Here is a 5,363-nt window from a genome sequence, read left to right on the forward strand (position 1 = left end):
GATCGGCATTCGACAGTTTTCACCAGGCGAGATGAGACTCACAGTATCATCTGCTGAGCAGACGCAAAGATCTGACCCTGAATGCAACACAGCAGGCTCTCACATTAAGGAAGAGAAGAAAAACATGAAAATATCGCCGTCTTTCATGTTGCTTTCAAAGCCACAGCTCGGACTTTTGACACAAACTTCCTCATCAGCTCCTCCAGGTTCTCAGACTGACCTGGAAGAGTGTCCTCCTGGGGCGAATCTTCCCACAAAAGCCTCCCGTGTGCACCAGAGAGCAGAACTGTAGCCCCATTTCATGCAGAGAATGAGTGAATGAGTCCAGCTGCTGCTCAGGAGCTTCACTCCCCGTTTCTGCAGGCGTTTGTTTTGATCCAAATATGACAGAAAATTTCATGATTTCATGAAAAAGTCTCAGGTTTTCACTGAAGTTAAGGCAAATTCGTCTTGTTTTAAAGTCAAATAAAAGCCCAAAAGGGCTTCCAATTCACAAAGTGTGTTCAATTTTTCCCTCCATATTCAAGATTCTACAAATTAAGGGTCAATTTAACGAGTCGGCTGTCAGAAGTTGGACATTTCTGGCGTCCTGTTGGTGGGACAGCTGTTTAATTAAAGCAAGGACCCAGGTTGTCTGCTTTCCAGGTAAACATCCAGGCCTGCACACCCGTGAACTTCACCCACTGATGTTATTTTTGGCCACTTTGGAAGGCGAGCGGAAAAAAAATAATAATGAGGCGAGCATAACCCCGCCAATTTAGTTGACATGACAACTTGTCAGGGAAGGGTTTGCTTGTTTGGATCCAGCTGTGGCTGGAAGCAGCAACGCCGGCAGAATGCGCCTAATTGTCCTTGAACAAACACGGATTAGCTGGTGTTCGTTGGGTCAGGTGGAAGACTTCAAACTGATTCAATAATCTGGAAAAGGGAGAGAAAAGCCGGACTAATGAAGGAAAACGGGTCAGTTTGTGCTGTAATTGAACTCTCAGGAAGACAGGAAGGAGACTTGTTATTCAGAGAGGAGATTCATGGATTTGCAGCCCCTGATCGTGGAGATTTGCTCCTTTAAGCCACCAATTTCTTTCTTTTAGGAAATCCACTGCAGGGTAACCCATTTAGACTAAAGAATATAAAGGAAAAGTGAAATATTGATAAGATTTAGGCCACAAATATCACATTTATACATTTTAACTGTTAGCCACATTTTAGCCTTGGCCCTCTCAAAATCACTTAGACATCAGTAAACCTGAACAAATCCATTTGTGAGGCACTCTGGATTTTAAAAAGAGGGCTTTAAAGTGCCTTTTAGTGCAGACATTTTTATTCATTTTTATTCATTGTGTTGCAGGAGCAAATACTTTCTGGAAATGGAATGGAATTCTTCTGGCAAATATTTCCCTTTCCTTCATGATGCATCCAGATCCGTCTGTAGACTTCTGCCAAACACTGATTTCCTTTGTTACACATTTCTCTTCTTTTTTTTCCAGGGTGGGGGCTTGTGGACACGAGAATTTCCCAGCTGAGTTTGGCCTCCAGTTTCTTTTTTTTACTTCCTGTGAGGCACAGAGTTATGGATCATGGTAGTGTAGCCCTTTGATCCAAACAGCCGGACCCCCTCCACCTCCTTGGTGGTCTACAGGACCGTCAGAGTCCACTTCTGTCATGTGCCATGTCAGCAGCTCCAGAAGAACCTCTCCTCACACACTCCACCTGAACGTGGATGGAGGTGTAACGAACGCCACTCACCAGCGAGATGAATCCTTCACCTCTTCCAGGTTTCTGTCCCTCCACTAAAATCCATCCAGACTGAAGCCACGGTTCTCCTGCAGAGCTGAAAGTTCCTCCACCAACTAAAAAAAAAAAACAATCAAAGAGAGTCCACTGTTAATGTTCCAGCTGGTCTGATGGTCTGAGAATTCAACCGCCCACTTCCTTTGTTTGCTTCAGTTAGTGGGTCGGTTAGTTGAGTTAATAACCGTGAAAAAGTCATCAACAGTTTTCAACATCTAGTAGATCAAATCAAAAATGCATCGACTATGAACTTCCCTGGAGAACCACAGGTGTGGCCTATTCTCATCAGATGGGTGAGGTGGGTGTGTTTGTTTTGCTGACAGGCTCAGCTGGGTCGGTGAAAGCATCACTAGTAATTGCATCAAAATGAGCGCCCCCCCCCCCCCCCAACATAGTTGGTTCTATTTTACATTTCAGTATTTCTTAGATTTTTATTATGCAGGGTCGGAGCTACGGGGGTCCCAGGGGTGGAAGTGTCCCCCCTCCAAATTAACGTGTTTCCCCCCCCCCCCCAAAGAAAATCCAAAGCAAAAATAAAAAACTGCTAAAATAAGCAAAATGTTTTTGAATTTTACCTTAAAGTCCCCCAATGTTCACGACTGGTCTTCACGAGTGGAAGTGAGGGAAGCTCTCAATTTACCGGTTCCAATACTCACCTATGGTCATGAGCTCCAGGATATATTCTAAATATATTCTTTCTAAATAGTGATTTATTTATTTTTTATATGTATTTCTGTGTTAGTGAAAAGGCAACTGTAATTTTTGAACGATGTGATCACAACATGTTTGATACATTTTACACAAAAAGACTAACATTATTTTTATGTTTTCTGTAGCGACACAAAAAGTGAAAATGTTGAAGTTTTATAATTTTTTTTTTGTCTTAATCAAAAAAGAAGTCTTTGAAAACTTTAAAAAAAATGTTTTATTTCTTTTTAGATGATCAAATTGTTTCAATTTAGTTTAATTGTGTCTGTTGGCCACTTTACCTTAATCCTGTTTCTTAAATGTTGTTATTACTTCTTCTTAAGTTTAACATATAAAATAATGCAGACGTTATTAGAAAAGTGTTTCAGTTAGAAAGATGACTTGGACCAAACTCTGGGATGTTTGGCTGTTAAGAAACACAAACCTTGAAGGAGAACTAAACTGTTGACCTCTGATTTCATCAAGAAGATTGAAAAACTGTTTCAATCTTAAATCTTGTTCTGACATCGGATCCTGCAGAAAGCTCCAACGCTAAAGACGAGCTTTATCTGGTATTTTTGTTGGAATTGAGAGACTTGAAGTGACTTGAGGAAGTGAAGACTTTAAGCACTTCTGATTGGTCAGACTGATGACATGATAATAAGCCTCCAAGAATGATTGGTGGAGACAGTTAAAGGGGCGGGACTTTTCCAAAAATAAAGCTGAAGCTGCAGCTAAATCACAGTACCATCATTCTTTTCAAAGTACCTTTAATAGAATCAAATAAACACAAAAAAAAAACTATGTTCCGGGCAAGTCCCACTGGGCGGAGGCTCCAGGACATGTTGGAGTGACTATGTCTGTTGGCTGGCCTGGGAACGCCTCAGGGTCCCCCCCAGACGAGCTGGAGGAAGTGGGTGGGGCGAGGGAAGTCTGGGCATCTTTACTTAGACTGCTGCTCCCAAAAGCCGGTCCTGGAAAAGCGGAGGAAGATGGACGGATGGATGGAGAAATTGAATTGAATGAAGGCCCAAAGCACTTCATTGTCCCAGATCCATTCACTATTGCACACATTCCTGTTTTTATTACCAAGAACGCCTCAATGTTGTTTTGAATCTTTGATGAAATTGCATTCAAAGGTGTTTTTGTTGAGTTGCTAATCTTTGTTGAGTTGCTCCAACTTGTGTCCTCTCTTCCTCCCACCACAGGTGAAACCTCCTCGCTCCATCACCGGCCGTTTGGTCTTTCGTAACGATGTTTCCTCCGTTCTCAAAGGGGAAGCCGAAGGATCTTCAGGTTTTTCTACTCCTCAATCGTTGGCGCCGTTGGACTTGTGGCGTTGTAGTTTTGGTCCTCGTCTGGAGGAGTCTGACGCCTCTGAAGCAAACGGCGACCGCGCTCTCTCTGCCGGGGTTGACTTTAATGTGCATCCTAACTTTCTTGGAGATAAAAAACAAAAATCTGTCTCATGTTTTATTCTGAAGGCTTTCCAAAAGCAGCGCCGGCTTGTTTTTGTTCATGATGTAACCGTGTGCAACGTGACGCCAAGCGAAATTAGCTCTGAAATAAAAATCACAGTCTTGCAGCTTCATCTGTCTCTGACCTGAAAATTCTGTTTGACGTGAAAACTTTCTGCACCTCCAGGTTCTGAATCAGGATTTTCTTTTCCAATAACGACACCAGACAGTCTTTACTTAGTCAGTGTCACGCGTAGACATACATAGACTAGATAGAAAATCTCTGACATCAACCAGACAATAAAAAAAAAAACGTTCAGTTCAGTTCAATGGGCAGGGCAAAAGGTAGGTTCAGTTGACTCCATTGGTCCACTCACCTGCCAATCATAAAACAGGCCTCTTCATTAAATCCATAAGGCTAGTTTCAAGTTCAGTTTCAGTACTACTGATGACATTCGTCGTTTAAGGACTTGTTCTTCTTCCCCGTCATGGGACCTAGTTGTAAAGTGGAACACAGCCCTGAGACTGTTTAGTCATGGGCTCAAATCCACGGTCGAGTCATCCAACTCTAAAATCGGGACCCAACGCCTCTATGGTTAAGACTCAGCATTCAGGGGGGTTAAACCACAAATGCTTCCTGTGACTGCTGCTCACAGCTAGCCCGGGGGAGGGGTCAAACGAGGAAAACAAATTCCACGCACACAGGTGAGTGGCAACCAATTATCATGGTGCCTCTGGCAGCTCTCCTCCCCCTCCCCTCTCTGCTCTCAACCCAGCTGTGACCACTCACCTCATCATCCACCAGACCTACTTAAGGGAGTTCAAGAATCAGTATTCAGTGCCAGTTCGTTACCCCTGATGGTGCTTATTCTGGTCATCAAGTTACTCATAGTTCGTGTGTTTATTCTCTCGCCTACCATCGTTTTATGCCTCGTTCTCAGGACATTATTACCACAGGTGGTCACCTGAGCCTGAAGCTCCTCACAGATTCATCCTGTCACGCCACAAGCCATTTTTCAGTCTCCCACTTTGCCACAACGCCAAGCCTCGCTGGATCAAATAAACTTTATTACTCACCTGTGTTTTCTGTCCGAGTTCCTGCGTCTGGGTCTGTCTCGCCTAGCAAGTCATGACACCAATGGGACTTTGTTCAGGCAACTTCTAGCCATGAAGGTGATTTATTGATTCTCAAGTCAACCAGTCCTTCTTTGAGACTCAGTAATGTTCTGGTTGGGAAGCTCCTCGGGTTCAACAATGCTCGTTTTGGTCGACCAACCAGGACACCAATGAGAAAGAGAACGATGATGAATTTCACTTTTTCAACCCCGAGATGTCGCCGGTGACTTGAATGCTAAAGCTCTTGTGTTAAAGGGTTAAAGGTAGACAAAAATTATTGTGATTGGCTGAGAAGTTTTAGGTGTTAAGCTA

The sequence above is a fragment of the Oryzias latipes genome, chromosome 2 (assembly GCF_002234675.1).
Source record: "Oryzias latipes chromosome 2, ASM223467v1".
In the NCBI taxonomy this organism is placed as follows: domain Eukaryota; kingdom Metazoa; phylum Chordata; class Actinopteri; order Beloniformes; family Adrianichthyidae; genus Oryzias; species Oryzias latipes.